Genomic DNA, 22,569 nt, shown 5'->3' with positions numbered 1-22,569 from the left:
ACTACAAGCTACAGTAATCTAAACAGCATAGTATTAGTACAAAAACAGAAATATGGATCAATGGAACAGGATAGAAAGCCCAGAAATAAACCCAGAAAATTTTGGTCAATTAATCTTCAACAAAGGTGTCAAGAACTTACAATAGAATAAACAGAGTCTCTTCAGCAAATGGTGTTGGAGAAACTGGAGAGCATCATGTAAATCAATGAAGTTAGAATACTCCCTTACACCATACAGAAAAATAAATGCGAAATGGATTAAAGACTAAAACATAAGACAAGACACAATAAACTTCCTAGAAGAAATCATAGGCAAAACATTATCTTACATATATTTCAACAATGTTCTACTAGGGCAGTCTAGCCAAACAATAGAAATAAAAGCAAAACTAAGCAAGCCGGATATGATTAAACTTACAAGCTTTTGTACAGCAAAGGAAACCATAAACAAAACAAATTGGCAACCTATGGAATGGGAGAAAATATTTGCAAAAGATGAAACTGACAATAGCGTGGTCTCCAGAATATATAAACAGCTCATATGACTTAATAAGAAAAACAAACAACCCAATCCCAAAATGAGCAGAAGACCTAAACAAGCAATTCTCCAATGAAGCCATATAAATGCCCAATAGGCTCATGAAAAAATGCTTAATATCACTAATTATCAGAGAAATGTAAATCAAAACTACAATGAAATATTAACTCACACTAGTCAGAATGGCCATCATTCAAAAGTCCACCAATGAAAAATGCTGGAGGGGGTGTGGAGAAAAGAGCACCCTAATACTCTGTTGGTGTCAATGCAGTTTGGTGCAGCCATTGTGGAAAACAGTATGGAGATTCCTAAAAAGACTAAAAATACAAATAACTTATGATGCAGCAATCCCACTCCTGGGCAATTATCCAAAGGAAATGCTAAATCAAAAATATGTCTACACATCCTACAGCCAGCATAGTACTAAATGGTGAAAAACTCAAAATCTTCCCACTAAAACCTGGAACAAGACACGGTTACCCACTATCACCAGTCCTATTCAACATAGTCTTGATAGTCCTAGCCACAGCAATCAGGCCAGAGAGAGAAATAAAAGAAATCCAAATTGGAAAAGAAGAGGTAAAAGTGTCACTATATGCAGATGATATGATGTTATATATAGAAAACCCAAAAACTACTAGAAATAATCACAGAATTCAGCAAGGTAGCAGGTTACAAGATTAGCATTCAAAAATAAATTTCATTTCTTTACACTAATGATGAATCAACAGAAAAAGAATGTAAAGAATAAATAGCCCCCAAAGTAATAAAATACCTAGGAGTAAATCTAACCAAGGAAGTGAAAGACTTCTACACAGAAAACTATAAAACACTGATGAATGAAATTAAATAAGACATTAAAAAATGGAAATATATCCAGTGCTCCTGGATTGGAAGAATCAATATTGTTGAAATGGTCATATGCCCAAGGCAATCTACAGATTTAAGGTGATCCCTATCAATTTACCCAGGACATATTTCACAGAAGTAGAATAAATCATAATAAAATTTACATAATCTTGTTTAATAAAAGCTATTTTTGACAAACCTACAGTCAGCACAATGCTCAATGGTGAAAAACTGAAAACCTTCCCACAAATATCTGGATTGCACTTGGACCAAGAAAGATATTATTAAGAAGGACATGATTAGAACAGCTGGTACAATTTGAATATGAACTGTGGCATACATAATAATACTGAATCAGTATTAAGTATCCTGATTTTGATAAATATATTGTGATTGCATAAGAGAAAATCTTAAAAAATAAATCTTAAAAAATTATAATCAGATCATTCAGAAATAGATATGCCCAGGGGGTGGATCATGAAATAAGTCTATTTTTAGTTTTTTGAGACATCTCTATACAGTTTTCAATAATGGGTGCACCAAGCATATGATCTAGTAATCCCACTCCTGGGCATATATCCAGAAGGAACTCTAAATTGAAAAGATACATGCACCCCAATGTCCATAGCAGCACAATATACAATAGCCAAGACATGGAAACAACCTAAATGTCCATTGACATATGACACTATAAAGAAGCGGTGTTATATTTATACAATGGAATACCGTTCAGCCATAAAAAAGAATAAAATCATAACATGGATGGATCTAGAGGTCATCATTCTAAGTGAAGTAAGTCAGAAAGAGAAAGAAAATATATGGTATCACTTATATGTGAAATCTAAAAAATGAAAGAAAAGGAAGACAGTAATGAACTCATCTACAAAGTAGAAATAGACTTGCAAGCATAGTAAATATTCTTATGGTTACTGGGGGAAAGCGAGTGGGAAGGGATAAATTTGGGAGTTTGTGATTTGCAAATGTGGGCTACAATATATAAAAACTATTAAAAAAACAAATTTCTTCTGTACCTCACAGGGATCTTTATCTCCTGCTTCTTTTCCAATTTGGATCTCTTTTGTTTCTTTTTCTTGCCTGAGTGCAGTGGCTAGGACTTCCAAGATTATGTTGAACAGAAATGGTGAGAGTGGACAACCTTTCCTTTTCCCAGATTTAAGTAGGAAGGTTTTCAGCATTTCACCATTGTATTTTATGCTGGCTATTGGTTTGCCATAAACAGCTTTTATTATGTTGAGATATGTTCCCTATAAGCCCACATTGGTGAGAATTTTTATCATAAATTGGCATGGAATTTTATCAAATGCTCTATTTGCATCTATTAAATTCAAAGAAGAAATTATATGGAACTACAAAATACCTAGAATTGCTAAAGCATTACTGAAGAAAAAGAAAAGAGGCTGGAGGAATAACTACCCCAAGCTTCGGACAATACTACAGAGCTACATTAATCAAGATAGCATGGTATTGGTACAAAAACAGATATATGGAGCATTGGAACAGATAGAGAGCCCTGAAATTAACCCAGAAACTTTTGGTCTACTAATCTTCAACAAACGAGGCAAGAATATTCAATGGAATCAAGAGAGTCTCTTCAGCAAATGGTATTGGTAAAACTGGACAGCAGTACATAAAGCAATAAAGCTAGAACAGTCCCTTACACCATATACAAAAATAAACTCAAAATGAATCAAAGACTTAAACATAAGACATGATACAATAAACCTCCTAGAGGAAAATATAGGCAAAACATTATCTGACATACATCTCAAAAATATTCTCCTAGAACAGTCAACCCAAGCAATAGAAATAAATGAAAGAATAAACAAATGGGTCCTAATAAAATTTACAAGCTTCTGCACAGCAAAAGAAATGATAAGTAAAACAAAACGACAACCTAGGGAATGGAAAAAAATTTTTTGCAAATGAAATTGGCAAATGCTTGATCTCCAGAATATATAAGCAGCTCACACAATTTAATAATAATAAAAACAAACAACCCAATCCAAAATGGGCAGAAGACCCAAATAAGCAATTCTCCAAGGAAGACATGCAAATGATCAACAGGCACATTAAAAAATGCTCAATATTACTAATTATTGGAGAAATGCAAATGAAAACTAAAATGAGGTATCACCTCAAACAAGTCAGAATGGCCATCATTCAAAAGTCCAAAAATGACAAATGCTGGAGAGGCTGTGGAAAAAAAGGGAACCCTCCTACACTGCTGGAGAAAATGCAGTTTGGTGCAGCCACTGTGGAAAACAGCATGGAGATTCCTAAAAAGATTAGGAATAGACCTAACATATAACCCAGGATACCACACCTGGGCATATATACAGAAGGAACCCTACTTCAAAATGACACTTGCACCACAATGTTCATAGCAGAACTATTTACAATAGCCAAGACATGGAAAGAGCCTAAACGCCCATCAACAGATAACTGGATAAAGCAGATGTGGTATATTTATAAAATGAGATACTATTCAGACATAAAATCCGACAACATAATGCCATGTGAAACAGCATGTATGTTACTGGAGAATATCGTTCTAAGCGGATTAAGCCAGAAAGAAAAAGAAAAATACCATATGTGATCACTCATATGTGAATATATATATAACAGAGACAGAATCAAAGACATAGAATACAAACTTCTGGTCCAAGGGAATGAGGGTGGGAATGGACTGGGATAGCAAAATGTAGAAAATATATCCAAGACTGTACTGTGTATCACAGGGAAATATTTACAAGATTTTGTGCTGGCTGACAATGAAGATAAGTGACAATGAATGTATATAAGCTCATGCATAACAGAAAAACTGTGCTCTACACTGGAATATGAAACAAAATTGTAAAATGATTATGAATCAATGAAAACTTAAAAAAAGAAATTTGATGGGTGACATAATAGCACGGCTAAAGACAGTAATTGGCAGACTAGGTAATGAAGAGGGACTTGAAAGTGTTTGAAAACACACGAGAACAGAAAAACGTCAGTAAAAAGATGATATAGAAAATCAAGGGAAAACCAATGCAAACATTGCTGTTGAAATCTGGGAAAAGACAAAGGATGCAGGGCTAGGAAATATAGGATTCCCAGATGAAAAAGCAAGATAATAAAAGAAAAAAGAAAAAAGAAAAAAAGGTCTGAAAAGCTAATTCGAAAAAAATCAGACTGAAACTTGCTGAAAGCCAAGCAACAATCATCAATACGAAACCAGGAAGCACAGAGCGTCCAACGAAGGCGGAATCCCAATAGATGTACAAGCAGCTGTATTATATTTCAAATCATCAAACCTCATGACCTACACAATGATGATAAATGGACCTAGAGAATAGCAACTTAGTCACAACAGAACCTCCAGAGGGGATTCAGTTGATATCTCGACAGATTTATTGCAGGAGAGGAAGCAGGACCAAGACATAGACCAAAATCTGAATGAGAAAATGCTGCAGTCTAGTGTACCCTATGCCAAAAGACCACAATTTACAATAATGGCAGAGGCAGAGAAATTCGCAGACTGGCAAAACATAAAAGAATTCAGCAGTTCAAAACTTATCCTAAAAGAAAAACTGAGAATTCTACCTTGAATACAAAACAAGCAACATTATCTGGAAATAAGAAAATCACCACTGGAAATGCAAGAAGTGCAATGAGTTGCAAAGAATAAACAAGAAGAAGGCAAAGAGGACTTCAAAATAATAAAGAAGGGAGAGGGAAGCAGGAAAAGATAGGTGATTTTCAGCACTTCACTATGTGAATCAGCTTATATGACTCTCTGAAGCAAACGGAGAGATGTATGGCATAATGTGTTTGCAAAACAAACAAAAAGCAAAAAAACAAACAACAGAAGTATTCAGTTGACTGAAATATATCCGAGGGAACCAAGAAAATTCAAAAGAAAATACTTAAAGTGATGTCAAGGATCATTCAGCACACATCGACAAAGTACGGCTGCTTGCATGTACACAACACACTTGTATTTAGAAAACAGATGCATGCATTAATATTCATAAATGTTGATACAAAAGAGCACATCGTGACCTAACCCAAATGACTATTTTCAATAAAATGGTTTCACAGTCCGTGATATAGACTTACAAGCCTTCCTTCAGGAAGAATGAATGGCATATTCAGGCCTATGAAGAGAATAAATGGCATATGCCTAGAACAAAGACAAATAGCTCTGCAAAACTGTACTAAGAGCAAAAGAGACAGACAGAAAAGTGTATATTGAGATTGGTTCGGTTTCTAGGAAATTCAGCCCCCATGAAACAAACGGATCCATGATCTGAGAGTGGGGGGTTTCAGCAGAAATGCAACAGACGAATATGCATTCTGGGTGAATGAATATTACGCAAACATAAGATTCCTGTAGTGGGTCTTTGGATACTGTTAACTGTAAGAAAGCTTAAAGATGTGTGAATCCATAAACTTATCATGGACACACTACTCTCTGTACTGTGTATAGAGATCTGCACAAAAGGAAAGACGGAAGGAAAAAAGGACCATGGGACGCTAATGCAGAGAATCACACTTACCTTAGGAAACTCTTGTCTGATGCAGCCCCTCCTCCAACACTGACAAGATAAAGCAACCATTGGGGATGGCAGTTACCGGTTGAATTCCAGGTGGAATGTTGGTGTGTTCCACGTGGCTTGTTGTGGCTGGTGGATCCAAGGTAACTGGGCATAACCCTGTGGGTGGATCAGTGTCAAAGACGGGCTGCCACCCTCTGTGAAGCATGGGTTAGGTCTCATTTTCAGGAAGTTGTGTAAGTTCGAGATACTGCTGCTGCCCAATGGCCTGATTTCATGGGTCAGTTTCCAGAACCTGAAAGGGCAGAGAGTGGAAGTTCTGTCAGTCTTCAGCATACTGGTGAGGCTCCGAGGTACTTTCAGAATTGCCCAGTCCTGTAGAAGACGACTTTATGGGAGACATGAAGAGAAGTTAGCAGAAAAGATTTCTGCACGGATTCAGGATAGAAGCGAACACATTGATGAGAGTTGTTACGATACAATGGAGAATACTGGTATGGAGAGTTCTGTACACAATACTAGGCTCAAAAGACACTCTTGAGACATATTGAGCCTCACTGATGCTGGTAGAAATCTGTAGAGGGTCAACGTGCAATTGAGGAATGTACTCAATTCACTGCTCCAAGAACGGGTCCAAGATTCCTGCCGTCTAAAGTAGAAGAGATGGTAGAGATAATAAAATGCTCATGTTCTTGGAGGAGGATGTGAGTATCCACACGTCACAAGGGGTAATTACAAACAGCGCAGACCACCAAGCACCATGCCCTGGTAAGCCTATTCCCAGGTTTGGGTCTAGTTATAAAAACTTGCTCTTTCCTCCCATCCACTCAGGAATCGATTTCAAAGGATCAACATATGAGCTGCAATGAAGCCAGTAGGAGCAGAGCAAGCCCCTCCTAGTATCAGAGTCATTCTAAATTCACATTCTGTGCACAACAGTCAAACCCTCCATGGTCAACTACTCCCGAATAAAATAAATTGGTATTGAATTCTTAGCTCACACCACGAAATGATGACCATCCCATAGATTCAGCAAATGCTGCAGTATTGTCTTCTTTGGGCTGAAAGGAGTGTAGTAAGTGAGGGGAATCTTTGACTGAACTTGAATATGAATTAGGCCTCAGTTTTTCAAGACAGCATAGGTAATTCTTATAAGTCAGTTATTGAAATGAACTGTAAAAGTCGTCATAGACATGTAGGGACACATGTGTTGTGGGTTGTCTTTTCCCTTCAGTCAAGTCCCGGGTGCAGGATATCATGGGGGTGCTGTTTTGGATGGGTCAAACTGCTTTACCAAAGATGATTGAATGATTAAACATTCTCATTTTTGATAGAAGAGCACCTGGTTCTCCATAGACTAGCAAAGCTGCAGCAGTCTTCTCAAAGCTATAATGCCTCTAGCTGCTATTGGAAACAAGCCTATATTTAAATATGTAGTTTGGGTTTCCTTGTGTTTTCCTAGAGAGAAAAGTTGCCCCTTGAATCGCCAACATTGTCCAGTATGTGTCATTGAGAAGAAAGGGCACCACATGCACAAGGGAAATCCAGGATGGGGGTTATATCATGATTCCAATATTTATTTCACGGTTCCTGTTGTGTTGGAGGCATCAACAGTAAAGATTTCACCTGTCCCCTTCATCACTTTGGATTGCAATATTACATTCTTTCTGTCTATTTTTCTCTTAGAGCTGACAAACTGGTACCTGAAAATGACAAGTCAGGTTTGGAGCTAGATTCAGTATGTTTTGAAAATTAACTTCATTTTCATAAAATCCCAAAATATGTAAATCAATTCCATTAACCATTTGAAAGACTGCAACTGAAGTATCAACAAAATGTCAGTACTGGAGTCTTCAGACAAACCCTCCCAATATGGCTGTAGAGATAAAAGAGCTAATCACGGATCACATGTCTGTGAGTTATGTCTGGAAAGTTTTGATTTATCAATGTCAATTTGGCAGAGTACACATGCAAGTTTTACTCACTTGCTGGCACATACACAGCAAAAGAAATATCGACTCAAACAGCCCTTGGCTCAGGACACTTGCAGAAGAATGGTCTCTTAATTCCAAAGACAGAAAGAGGCCCCACAAAACCTGGAAGGAGCAGAGGGAAACTAGAGAATGGAAATTAGTGCAGGACCTGACCTCTGGTGAAGGAGCAGCAAAGGTGAAATTCTGCTTTATTTGGCGCACACTCTCAAGCGGACAGGACACAAGTGATTGAAAGTGCTGCATTGAATTTTAGAAGAGGGCACAGCAGATGCTTGTCTGACAGAATTCAAAGAAATCAACACAAAATATCCCCACAGTTGATACCCAGACGAAGATCGGGGCTGCCAAAATTGAGCTAGCAGAAGCTGTGCAAGATGACGGAGAGGGCTATGGATGATGGCACACACGGAGTCTCAGTGATCTGGAGGGTGTTGTGGATTGTGGATGGTCCTATCAAGGGAGCAAACCGGTTTGGGATCAAAATGAGAATGCAACAACACTGGCATGTGAGCTTGAGATTATCAAAATATCCCATGACAACAACCAAAGCTTCTGGAGTCCCAGGGACCAATTTCGCATTTCAGCAATCAAGCACGTGTGGGGCTCAATCAGAGCCATCATGCACCTTGTCTGAAGAATCCAGGGGCCCTTGGGTTTGAAATCAGAATCCAGTGCCATAGTATCTGCCACTTTCATAGGCAGGACTGGGATTAGGGTTTGGTACGAGGCAGAGGATGCGGTTCAGCACTGTGGTAGCCTTTATGGTCCCATGCTGGCAGAATGAGAGAACAAAGAAGAGTGGTCGAGGTCCGCAGCGTGAGAAGATGAAGCATTTCCTTCAGCATTATCACTCAAGTGCAGATGATCCATTTGGGATGACACTGAAATGTTACGGCAACGAGGACATTAAGGTGGGGATGTGGGATCATTGTAGCAGTCTCTGATGCGTGACATCCTTGGATATGTTTACAGAGATGTTTCTGTAGACAAAGAAGCTCTGGGAAGACCTTGTACTATTGGGAAATTCCCTTTGCAATAAAAAGGACACGCACACTGTCAGGATGGGGTTTTGGAAGCATTCCAAATTGACATACAGCCGCCTGCTGAGCAGTACTCATTGGAAGCTTCATTTACACAAGAGGTAGGGTTCTGTGCACTTTCAGAGCTGTGACATAATCGTAATAAAAATGAAGTTCTACTAAACGACAAGAGTAGATTTTGTTCACGACAACAAAGGCAAACCCAAGCAATTAGAGATATGCCACACTACATACAGAGAAAAATGACATGGCATCAGTGTCTAGGAAAAATTGTCCTCACAGGAATATCATGGAATTGCATACAAACAAGAGACTAAAGTTTTCACTTAATCAAGCCCTGAAGTCTACATTATATACCTGATAATACTTGACCAGTAGAGATACAGAAGTATACTCAAAGAGAAAGAAAATACCATTTTCACTTCAAAAGAGTTTGAGGTTCCAGAAAATGCTTTAAAGAACTAGACTCCAAAACAATTCCAGAGCAAGCCTTGAAAACGGACCTGAGAGAAGCAATGAAGTACAATAGTGTCTCAGAATCTCAAAAGATAGAATACTAGAAAAGGGGAAGAGAAAATTTAACATGAGCCAAATAAATCAGAAAACTTGATGGATGAGATAATAGCAGGGGTAAAGTCAGTCCTAAGCTGACTAGATAATGCGGTCGAACACGTGAGTGACTGCAAAACAGGAGAACAGAAATGTCTTGATCTGAAGATGACATAGAAAAGCAACTTAAAACCAATGCAAACACTGCTGTTGAATCCTGGATAAGACAAAGCATGCAAAGCTAGGATTCATAGGATTCCCAGAAGGAAAAGGATGATATGTATAGACAAAAAATCTGAAAATGTATTTGGAAAAAAATCAGACTGAAACATTATGAAAGGCAAGAAATAAACATCTATAAGCAAACATGAAGCACACAGCATCCAAAGAGGGCGGAATCTCAAAAGATTTAAAGCAGCTGTATAATCCTTCATATCATCAAACTTCATAATCAACCGACTGGTTGAAAATGCACATAGGTAAAAGCAACTTAGTCACAACAGAACCTCCAGAGGGGTTTCAGCTGATATCTCGACAGATTCATTGCAGGACAGGAAGCAGGGACAAGACACAGACCAAATTCTGAATGAGAAAAAGCTGTAGTCTAGTGTGGCCTATGCCACAAGACTGCCATTTAAAATACTGGACAATGTAGGGAAATTCACAGACTGACCAATCGTAAAAGAATACAGCAGTTCGAAATTTATCCTAAAAGAAAGATTGAGAATCCTACCCTGAATAGAAAACAAGGAAGATGATCTGGAAATAAGAGAACCATCATTGGAAATGCAAGGGGTGCAATGAGTTGCAAAGAATAATCGAAAAGTAAGCAAAGAGGACGTCAAAATCCTAAGAATGGGAGAAGGAAGCAGGAAAACATAGGTGATTTTCAGCACTTTATATTCCGAATCAGCTTATGTGACTCTCTTAATCAAACAGAGTGCTAGTTGGTGTAATGTGTTTGCAAAACAAGCAAACAACAAACAAACAAACAAACAAACAAAAGTTCACACACCAAAAGCATACGGTTGACTGACATATATCCGAAGGAATGAAGAAAATTCAAAAGAAAATACTCAAAATGATGTCAAGGACCATTCAGCATGCTCTGACAGTTTCGCTGCATGCATGTACACAACATACTTGTATTTAGAAAACAAATGCGTGCATTAATATTCGTAAATATTGATTCATAAGAGCACATCGTGACCTAAACCAAATGACTATTTTCAATAAAATGGATCCATAGTCCATGATATAGGGTTACAAGCCATCCATCAGGAGGAATGAAAGGCATATTCAGGCCTACGGAGAGAATAAATGGCATATGCCTACAACAAAGACAAGCTGCTCTGCCAAACCACACTAAGAGCAAAAGAGACAGACAGTAAAGTGTATATTGGGATTGGTTTCGTTTCTAGGAAATTCAGCTCCCATGAAACAAATGGATCTATGTTCTGAGAGTGTGGGTGCTTCAGCAGAAAAGCAACAGACAGATATGCATTCTGGGTGAATGGATATGACTCAAACATAAGATTCCTGTTGTGGGTCTTTGGGTACTGTTAACTGTTAGAAAGTTTAAAGACACGTGAATCCATAAAGTTAACATGGACATACTTCCTCCATTTGTACTGTGTATAGAGAACTGCACACAAGGAAAGAGGAATGGAATATAAGAACCATGGGGCACTAATGGAGAGAAACACACTTACCTTAGGAAACTCTCGTCTGATGCAGCCCCTCCCCCAACACTGACAAGATGCAGCGACCATCGGGGATGGCAGTTACCGGTTGAATTCCAGGTGGAATGTTGGTGTGTTCCGAGTGGCTTGCTGTGGCTGGTGGATCCAAGGTAACTGGGCAGAACCCTGTGGGTGGATCAGTGTCATGGAGGGGCTGCCGCCCTCTGTGAAGCTTGGGTTATGTCTCCTGTTCGGGAAGCTGTGTAAGTTTGAGATACTGCTGCTGCCCAATGGCCTGAGTTCACGGGTCTGTTTCCAGGACCTGAAAGGTCAGACAGTGGAATTTCTGCCTGTCTTCAGCTTACTGGTGAGACTCCGAGTTATTTTGAGACATGCCCAGTCCTGTAGAAGTCAACTTTATGGGAGACTGAAAGAGAAGTTTACGGAAAAGCTGGATGCGTTGTTTGAGGGGTGATGCGAAAACATTCATGTGTGTGGTTCTGCTACAATTGAGAATACTGGCATGGAGACTTCTGTACAGAATGCTAGGCTCGAAATTCTTTCATGAGACATACTGATCCTCACTGATATTGGCCTAAACCTGTGGAGGGTCAACGTGCACTTGAGGAAAGTACTCAATTCAATGTTACAAGAACAGTTCCAAGATTCTGGACTTCTAAACAGAGGAAATGGCAGAGATCATAAAAGCACTCATGTTCTTGGAACAGGTCATGAGAATCCACATATCACAAGGAGCAATTACAAACCTCTAAAACCTCCAAGCACCAAGCCCTGGTAAGCCTTCTCCCAGGGTTGTGCCTTGCTATGAAGCACTTTCTCTTCCCTCCCCACCACTGAGGCATCCATTTCAAAGGATCAGCTCTGAGCTGAATGAATCCATTTGGAGCAGAGTAAGCCCCTCCTAGAATCAGAGTTCAACCACATTCACATTCTGTGCACGAAAGTGAACTCCTCCATGGTCAACTACACTCAACTAAAATAGAATGGAATTGAATTCTGAGATCACAGCCTGAAATGGTAACCTTCCCGTAGATTCAGCAAATGCTAGGGTTATGTCTTCTTTGGAGTGAAGGGAGTGTGGTAAGTGAGGGGAATCTTTGACTGAACTTTAATATGTATTAGGCTTCAGTTTTTCAAGACAGTATAGGTAGCTATTATAAGTCAGTTATTGAAATGACCTGTAAAAGTCACCATAGACATTTAGGGACACATGTTTTGTGGGTTGTCTTTTCCCTTCAGTCAAGTCCCAGGTGCAGGATATCATGGTGGTACAGTCGTGGATGGGTTAAATCGCTTTACCAAACATGATCAGATGATTAAGTATTCTCATGGTTGATAGAAGAGCACCTGGTTCTGCATAGACTAGCAAAGCTGCAGCAGTCTTCTCATAGCTATAATGCCTCTAAGTGCTTTTGGAACCAAGCCTACATATAAATATGTTGTTTGGGTTTCCTTCTTTTTTCCTAGAGAGAAAAGTTGCCCCTTGAATTACCAACATTGGCCAGTACGTGTTAGTTTTAGGAAATTGCACCACATGCAGAAGGGAAATCCAGAGTGGTGGTTATTTCATGGTTCCAATATTCATATCATGGTTCCTCTTGTTGTTGAAAGCGTCAACATTAAAAGTTTCACCTGTCCCCTTCATCACTTTGGACTGCTATTTTACATTGTTTCTGTCTATTTTTCTCTTAGAGTTGACAAACTGGTATCTGAAAATGACAAGTCTGGTTTGTAGCTTGATTCAGTATGTTTCAAAGATTAACTTCATTTTCATACAAATTCCAAAATATGTAGATCAATTCCATTAACCATTTGAAAGACTGCATCTGAGGTATCAACACAATGTCAAAACTGGAGTCTTCAGACAATCCCTCCCACCATGGCTGTACAGATAAAAGAGCTAAATAAGAATCACATATCTGTGAGTTATGTCTGGAAAGTGTTGATTTATCGATGTCCAGTTGGAAGAGAACAAGTGCAAGCTTCGCTTACTCGCTGCCATGTACACAGCAAGATAAACTTCGACTCACCCAGGCCTTGGCTCAGGACACTTGACGAAGAGTGGTCTCTTATTTCCGAAGACAGAAAGAGACCTCCCAAAACCTGAAAGGAGGAGAAGGCAAAGTAGAAAATGGAAATCAGTGCAGGACCTGGCCTCTGGTGAAGGAGCAGCAAAGGTGAAACTCTGCATTACTTGGACACACACTCTCAAGTGGACAGGACACATGGGATTGAAAGCACTGCACTGAGTGTTAGGAGAGTGCACAGCAGATGCTTGGCTGACAGAACTTAAAAATTCAGCACAGAATATCCCCACCATTGATTCCCAGACCAAGAACTGAGCTGCCAAATTTGAGCTAGCAGAGGCTGTGCAAGATGTGGGACAGGGGTATGGATGATGGCACACACTGAGTCTCAGTGATCTGGAGAGTGTTGTGGATTGTCGTTGCTCCTATCAAGAGAGCAAACCGGCCTGGGACCCCGTGAGAAAGCAACAACACTATTGTGCGTGATTGAGTTTATCAAAATCTCCCTTGGCCACCTCCACTGCATCTGCACACCCAGATACCAATTTGGCATTTTGCCAATCGAGCACGTGTGGGGCTCAATCAGAGCCATCATTAATCAGGTCTGAGGGATCCAGGGGGCCTTGGGTTTGGAATCAGTATCCAAAGCCATAGGATCTGCCACTTTCATAGGCAGGACTGGGATTTGGGTTCTGGGGTGGAGGGGCTCCCCCAAGTGTCTGGACTTGACACTGGGTGAGTTGGGCAGGTGGACAGTGGCTCAGTGTGGGTCCAAGTCCAGTGGAGGAGGTAGTGGGTTAGATCTAGAAGGACTCCTTCTGTGGTGGGAGGGCACAAAAGGGAGGCAGGAGGCCAAGTCCAGGTGGCTGAGAACAGGGCATATCCTGCGTAGGCCTGCAGGGCATATGAAAACATCCAGTCTACAGAAGATGGAAACACGGTCCATACAACGGCTCAGCTCAGATGTCACCTCCTCAGAGGAGCCTTCCCTGCCTGCACAGTCTACAGGGACAGCCTCCTCCACACATATCTCCCCAGCAGACACCTGCTTCAATTCCTGCATAGCATTCAGGACCCGGGCCCCTGCTCCGCACCCAGCCGTGGTTCCGCTGCCCAGAGGGAAAGCCCTCACAGGAGCCATCAAGCCCTGCACGACCTGGGCCCCACCTCTCTGTCTCCCCTGCCACCACTGTCTCCACCCGGCCCTCTCCTCCTCCATCCTGCACTCCTGACTACCCCCAGCCCTTTGTCCCTCCTAACATGTTGTGTGTGCTCACTGTGTCTCATCCACTGCATGCCTCCCACTCAGGTCACTATCTAGCACACAGTAGGGCTCAGTAAGTAGAGAATGAATGACTCTTATCATCACTGCTGGAAAGACTTTTGCCTGTGGCCTACAGTGATCACACACCCGGCACACATTCGCTGAGGTCCTACTGTGCGCTGGGCGGGTTCCAGATACAGGTCACAGCAGGGAGTGAAGCAGGCGGGTCTCCATTCTCATGCAGCAGACAGCCTGGTTTGGGACACAGAGAAAGTGAAGTAAAATTTACACTATGTCTGGCGGTGATAAGTTCGATGGAGAAAAATAAGGTCAGGGAGGACATTTGAGCAGATTCCTGGAGGTGTTTAAGAAGCAGGTGGAGAGAGATCCTGGCTGAAAGAGCAGCCAGTGCAAAGGCCCTGAGGCCACAGTGGGATGCACGTGGAGGGTCTTAGTTATCCGTGTGAGTTCTTGGTCCTGCCTTGAGTATTTATGTTGCTTTTATTTGTAAACCTTGATTTCACCTTTATAGAATTTAACCTGCATCATCAATCTGCATAATTTAGCCAATTCTGTTTCAGGTTTTGTGGGAACAATGGCGGGCTAGTTACTTGGGTTGGTAAAGAAGTACCAGCGTCTGAGAATGGTTTAGGAAAGTTTAATAGGGACACTGCTGTAGGCCACATCGGGCCCCACAGACAAGAGGTGCCTGCATGAGCACCAAGGGTAGGTGTGTGGGGTCTGTTATTGCTGGGGGTGCTGTGCACACAAGGAGGAGGGGACTGCATGATCAATTCATGCACAGGTACATGGTTGGTTGTGAGATCTGTCAGGGGCTTCTCTGAACAACAGGCTTTACCACTTTGACAAGGGCAGGTTGTGAGGCCTCTCTTCCTGGGGCAATGAGTTTTCCTAGGGTAAACACATAGCAAGTGAAGATGTTTTATAGCTTGTGGAAATTCAGGTGTGCAGTGGGGAGTGGGAGGTAAGGTGCCATTGGGCTCTAGGCACACAGAGAGCCCAGGGGTGAGGACGTATGACTCTGAAGAGTGCCAGCTGGCTTCACACCAGGGACTTTATGTGGAAACAGGAGAATCTAGGTTGTCAGCACGTGTCTACTCAGTGACCTCCCTAAGCCCAGCTCTGTCAGGCACCAGGTGGCTGTGAAATGAACATGAATGTCCCCACCCTGAGGACCCCAATGAATGAACATGTTGACATCCTCAAGCCCCTTCCCCTGCACCACCGCCCCACCTCATCTGGCTCTCAGGCTGTGACCCTGACATCAGTGGCACCTTCGTTCCCTACATCCAGCTCCTCTGGATGTCTTTGTGATGAGCTGTTCCAGGTCAGTGAGCCCCAAACTGAGCTCTGCCTTTACCCCATGATTGCTTCCTCCCTGTGAAACCCCTCATGGAGGAGCCACCACTAGCAGGATTCTTCACCCTGAGGCTCTGCCTTCCCCACCCCTCCGATGTCTCCCAGCCCATGATCCCCTCTGGAGGTCGTTATCATCCTCTCACTCCCACTTCAGTCTTGGGATGCACACCAAATCCCTCTTCACAATCTCCCACAAGACAGGTCCAGGTCCACTTGGGGACACTGAGGCAACACAGGCGGGTGTTGCTGGAAATGAAGAGCCGGATCCTGGAGCAGAGAAGAGACAAGGACTCCCAATCCACCAGAGCACAGGGTAAAGTGGTGGCAAGACACCCATAAAGGGTGAGGCAGGCATCACACTGTAGCCCCGCCCTCTGCCCCCCAGGGTGCCCTGTGTTTCCTGCTTTGGCCTGGGGGTCTTCCCTCCTCACTCTCTGTTGGGGGGGCCCGTTCATTCATTCACACCCTCATTCACCATGTACATGGGTCCTGGTCAGTGCCAGGCCTCAGCTAGATGACAGCTCATCCTTGGGGACACAGCTCAGATCTCACCTCCTCCATGAAGCACTTCTGGATTCCCACCCCTCCTGCAGCTCCTCTGGCCTCAGCTGTGACCACTAGGGCTGTGACCTCACTCTGATTACCTCCCAATTCTGTGAGCTCTGTGAAAGCCCTGGGCCCAATGTGGAAAGAGACTCAGAAAAATGGGGCCAAAAGGGGCTAAGAAAAATGTTTCTAGTTCTCTATTACAGAGAAGGGCACCGAGCAGAGAGAGGGCAGTGTCCAACCAAAGTCACAGAGGAGGGTCTCAGTGAGCCCTCCCATGGCCCTGTTACTAGTTCTCTGTTACAGATGAGGACACTGAGGCACAGAGAGGGAGCAGGGCCCTGCTATAGCCTTGGCCCCACAGCCTGTGTCCTTTATAACTAGCTCTATGCTGCCAGCAGGGGTGTGGGCCTGGAATAGACACTGAAAGCAGCCTGACCCCCAGGCCCCCTTCATACACAAAGTCAGTCTCAGGATACACCCCTCAAGACCTACTCTACACCCCTGGGATTGGGACCTGACTGCTGTTCCTGGAAGCTGGCTGGGCTTCCCTGTGAATTGGCCCAGGAGATGCCTGGGACAGCCACAGGGCCCCTGAGGCTTCCTGTTCCTAGCTGAGCAGCTCTGGTCCCCTTGACTGTCCCTGGCAGAGGCTTGATGACACGAGGTGTTGGCCGGGTAGCCAGGTGTGCTGTGGAGATGAGGAAATGGGGCACCATGCAGGTACATGCAGAGGTTCAGGTATTCACTCAACAATCATTGATTCAGGCCTTGCAGGGTGGCTGGCCTGGGCCCAGGCCTGGGTGTCCAGTAGTGAATACAGTCAACCCCTTGATCCTCCTGGGAAAGCAGTGCTCAGAGAAACGGGCCTTCAGTGCCCCCTCCCTGCTCCCCATGAACAATCACACTGAGATGAGGCTGCGGCCGTGGGTCCCAGTGGAGGGTGAAGGGAGGGGGGACACCCAGAGTGGGCACCAGCCATGAGCCTGAACACTGGAACCAGATGGCCTGGGCTCTGTAACCTGGGGTGGTCACCTCACCTGTCCTTTCTGTGCCTCAGTTACTTCTTCTGCAGAAATGGGTGACAACGCCCATCCCTGCCCCACAGATTTCCACAAGGAGTCAGTGAGCTTCTCTTTTTTAGGCGTGTAGGACAGTTCCTGGCCATGGGTCAGGATCCCGCTCACCTCACAATAGTCTGTCCCACTTTAAAGATGAGAAAGCCAAGGCTGAAGGGGTTATGAGACCAGCCTGGGCTAGCCCCCTCCTCATGCTCTGCTGCCCAGCTCTCCTGCTTTCACATCATCCCTCTGCCCCAATATCCACCCAGCAAAATAGGTCCTGAGAATCTCTGAGAAAATCAGATTATGAACGGAGGCACGCCCTCTCCCCATCTTGGGCTCTTGGGGCGGTGGGCAGGATGGGGATATTGGGAACTCCTAGACAGTCCAAGAGGCCCAGCATGTCCACCACCTCATTTCCACTCAACACGGAGTAGGTGTGTGGCCAAAGGCCAGAGGGCACTGGAATAACCCAGGGTGGGTGCGTGCCAGGTAGATGTGGGAGGCACAGAGTGGCCCCTGGGAGACAGTGTCCAGGCAGCCAAGGTGCGTAGAATGAGGGTGCGCAGAAGTGTCAGAGGACAGAGTCCAGCCTGGACATCACCCCCTGCTGGACCCTGAGCTGGGGTGAGAATTGGGACAAGCCAGAGCCCTGCTGGGACTCCTCCTTATCCAGCAAAGAGGTGAGGAAAAGATAAGGAGACAATGGAAGCTGACCCCACAGTTCTCCCTGAGTAAGGGCACTGCTTCCAGGATCCTGGAGGTTCCTTAGAACCTTGCAAAGTGGCTGCTGGTTCCAGCCCCATGTGGGCAGAAGAACTGAGTCAGAGAGGACAGAGTGACTCAGGACAGAGCTAGGATTTGGCCCAGAGTGTGTGCTGGGCCTCTCGCTGAGATCAGCCTCTGGGCATCATGGACTCAGGAAGTGTCTTGTCTTCCCTGTTAAGGCTCCTGACATGTTAGGCAGGAAAGGTCCCAGTGCCCATACCTGGGCCTCTCTGGGTGATGCTGACATGTGGGATCATGAAGGTCCTGGGAAAGGAGAGAGAATATGGGCTGGGTGTCAGGTCTGCATCAGACCCTAGTGATGCCCCTAATGTTGTGTGACCTGGAAAATTTCCCTGACCTCTCTGTGCCTGGCTTTCCAGCCCTGACCCAGATGACTGCTGTGTTTGGCACACAGTAGGACCTCAATCAGAGGGAAAAGCCAGCCCTTCCCCAGGAACCTCTCCTCTTGCACGCCCAAAGCTAAGCCCATGTGCCACACGTCACCAGAGCTGAAACTTGACAAACAAGACAAGTGAAATCCAGTAACTCCTCCCTCCTGCCTGAGGCCCTTCCCTCCTCAGTGACAGTGGCTCAGAGCAGGCCTCTGCATCCCAGAAGTCTGAGCTGAGCCTTGTGACCTGGGGGAGTCCCTGTTCCACACAACTTGGTTTCCAGGTCCTTCCAACAAGACACAAGAGCACCTGGTCAGTGTCTTAGCTGCAAGGTCCTCCCTTTGCAAATTGCCCCATCACATCCAGGCTAGATGTGAGTTCCAGGGCACATGACCATCCAAATGATGACTTCAGGGAAACATCCCTGCCTACACTGCACTCTTCAGAGACACCTCCTAGAAGAAGGGGTAGTGACCCACGATTATGCACAGTTTTATCAGAACACAGCCCTCACCCACCCACCATTGGAAACACATGAGAAGCAGAGATTCCCAAGAGCCTGGACCCCTGTCATCCAGAAAGCAGAGGTCAGGGTAACAGTCAGAAGGGGAGAAAGTACTTTCAGACCATATATCTGATAAGGGGTTAACACCCAAAACATATAATAACTCTTACAACTCAACAGTAAAAAACAAGCAATCTGATTTAAAAAGTGGGCAGAGGAACTGAATAGACATTTTTCCAAAGAAGGCACACAGATGGCCAACAGGTACATGAAAAGGCGCTCAACATCACTCGTCATCAAAGAAATGCAAATCAAAACCACAGTGAGATATTCCCTCCCACCTTTCAGGATGGCTGTCATCAAAATACAAGAGATAACAAGTGCTGGCGGGGGTGTGGAGAAAAGGGAAACTTGTGCAACTTTGGTGGGAATGTAAACTGGTGATGTCACTCTGGAAAAGAGTAAGGAGTCCCCCCCAAAATTTAAAATTAGAACTCTCATATGATCCAGCAAGTCCACTCCTGGGAATATATCCAAAGGAAATGTAATCACTATTTAAAGAGACAACAGTGTCCTCATGTTCAATGCATCATTATTTACAATAACCAAGATATGTAAACAACCTAAGTGTCCATCAACAAGTGAATGGATACAGAAAATGTGATGTGTGTGTGTGTGTATATATATATGTATATGTATATATGCTTATATATGTATATATATGTATATATGCATCATATATATGCATCATATATATATGCATCACATACATATGTATATGTATATGTGTGTGTGTGTGTATATATATATATATATATATATATATATATATATATATATATATATATGGAATCTTATTCAGACATTAAAAAAATGAAATCCTGCCATTTGGTTCAACTTGGATGGAACTTCAGGGTGTTATGCTAAGTGAAATAAATAAGACAGAGAAAGACTAATACCCATGATCTCATTTATATGTGGAACCTTCAAAATAAACCAAAACCCATAGAAACAGAGATCAGGTTGGTGATTGCCAGAGGTGAGGGAGGGGGTGGTTGAAATTGGTGAAGATAATCAAAAGGTACAAACTTCCGGTTATAAGACAAACAAGTCCTGAGGTCATAACATACTGCAGGGTGACTGTAGTTAACAACACTGCGTTGTGCATTTGATAGTTGTTAAGAGAGTACCTCTTAAAATTTCTCATCACAAGGAAAATAGTGTGTGACTATGGGTGATGACAGACGTCAAGTAAACTTAATGCACTGATCATTTCACAATATGCACATGTAACAAGTCATTATGCTGCACACCTAAAGCCAACAAAGTTATGTGAAAATTGTATCTCAGGAATACTTATGTCAGGAAGCGGGGGTGCGAGCCTGGACTACCTACTGCAGGAGCTGCCTTTGCCCTCCAACAGCAGAGGGTGGTAGTTGTGACAGGGACTGTAGGTCCCTCAAAGCCTAGAATGTTTACTGTCTGGACTTTCACAGGGAGAGAGTGCAGACCCTGCCCTGGAAGACAGTGGTCATGGCAGCAACAACGGCCTGCCTGTATGCAGGCTCAGCCCAGACAGCTCCTGTGCTCTGCTGTCACCGCATTTACTTCCCTCCACACCCTCAGAGGGAGAGGCTTCAAAATTCTCATTTTACACATGAGAAAACTGAGGCTCATTTGCTTTGAATTATTGACAAAGCGGTGGGGGAAGCTTTGAACTCCAGTGTTCTGATTTCAAAGCCACATCTCAGTCCTGATTTTTAGAAGGTGGAGGTCCAGGCACTGGGGACCCTCCACCTTCCTCACTTGTAGTCGTACTCCAGGGCTGCCACCCCCAAGGCGTCTGGGTGAACACATTTAATCCGCTTACTCTGCACCAGCTGAGCCCTTGGCTGCCAGTCTGTTGTCACTGCCTGAAACCAGCTGAGGTTTTGCAAGTGAACCATCACCCCCTGCCAGCCCACCTGCCCTGCCATGTGGGGCAAACCCCTCCTAGCCTGGACATTCTAAACACTTAGCTCACACATTTGCACAACTGCATCAAAAGGGCCCTACTCCCTGTGTGGAGATATCGACAAGGGGAAGGGAGGGGAGTTTGGGGTGGCCGCTTACTGTGAAGGTGACACATGACAGGGACATGTTCATGTTCATAATGACACTCAATTTGAAGCTAAGAACATGGTCACAGCGAGGGGTAAAAGCTGAGAGGCTACAAGGCTGCCTAGAAAGGGGCTTGACTATTGAATTGTAAATGTGTAATTTAATTTAAAAATCAGCCCCCTGGGTGATAAGAATTTGCCCCTAAGGCCAGAATTGGCCACCTGACCCCTGCGAACCCCTCAATTCCAGGATGTAATCATCTGAGCATGAAGGGGGCTTAAATTGGAGTGTTGTCCTCTCAGTCATGGTGTACCTGCCCACGTGTGCACCCATGATCTGCAGTGCTCACACATCAAGGAGGTCCAGGTCATAAGGAAGGGATGACAGACTGTGAGGTCACACGTGTGCCCCTGCAGGGGTGAATGTTGTATAGAGAAGAGCCCCCCACTCTCACCTCCAGGAGGGGTGCTGGAGGGAGCAGGACTCCTGAGCCTCTAGGCTTAGCAAGCATCCTGGCTGAGGGTGGGGAGGCTGTCCACTCTGAAGTCATAGGTCAGATTGTAGATTGGGGTCCCACCCCCACATCTCACCAGTGAGACCGTCTAGTCTGTTTTCTCTGTAAACTGGAACCCAGTCACCCTCACCCTCAGAACTGGGGGCAGCCTGTGTAAATTACAACACAAAGCCCTGGGCTGTTTCAGGTGCCCGGGGGTGTCCAGCCCCCCTAGGCCCGGCAGGTGGGAGAGGAGAGGTGTGGGTTAGCAGGTGTGACAGCAGAGCTGAGACTTGGCTGAGTGCATGCACTCTAATATCCAGGAACTGGGAGCTACCAGTAGCAAATCTGTTCACTGAGGCCATGTGTACTCTCCCTTGTCATTTACAATCCCCTGTTTGAACAGAGGCCTCTGGAGTCTATTAGCTACATTGTTGCCTGTCACCTCACTGTTGCAGTTCCAGGGTCTCCATTTAGCCAGCTTGAAGGAATAGTCAATCTTTTTCTTAAAACCAGTGACAGAAAACCGAAGTGGCTTAAGGAAACAAACAGGGCAGGAGAGAATGACTTACCTGAGGCGTCCACAGGGAGACAGCTTCAGGCAGGGCTGTACCTGGTGCTCAGTGACATCAGCAGAAGTCATCCTTCCCCACCTCTGGGCTCTGCCACTGGTGTCATCTTCACATCACCCTGCCTTTATGAGAGCAAGACAGCCACCAACTGCCACAGGCTGACATCACCACCACTCAACTCCCATCTGAAATAGAACTTCTCTTCCCCCAGGATTCCAGCACCAAGG

General features: G+C 44.0%; 1 long non-coding RNA gene across 1 annotated transcript in view; it reads right to left on the bottom strand.

Moving 5' to 3' along the window:
- The window catches only part of LOC140692156 (uncharacterized), a 73,582-nt gene extending 51,013 nt beyond the window's left edge, over positions 1-22,569 (bottom strand). The window contains exons 1-5 of the long non-coding RNA XR_012067730.1: positions 22,343-22,569; positions 14,673-14,777; positions 13,265-13,337; positions 11,244-11,640; positions 5,952-6,243 (exon numbers count right to left, since the gene is read on the bottom strand). This is a non-coding gene — a long non-coding RNA (uncharacterized lncRNA). The remainder of the gene's footprint in view (positions 1-5,951; positions 6,244-11,243; positions 11,641-13,264; positions 13,338-14,672; positions 14,778-22,342) is intronic.

Source organism: Vicugna pacos, unplaced genomic scaffold, assembly GCF_048564905.1.
Source record: "Vicugna pacos unplaced genomic scaffold, VicPac4 SAC-SAT, whole genome shotgun sequence".
NCBI lineage: Eukaryota > Metazoa > Chordata > Mammalia > Artiodactyla > Camelidae > Vicugna > Vicugna pacos.
This window is presented reverse-complemented; position numbering and strand designations above follow the sequence as displayed.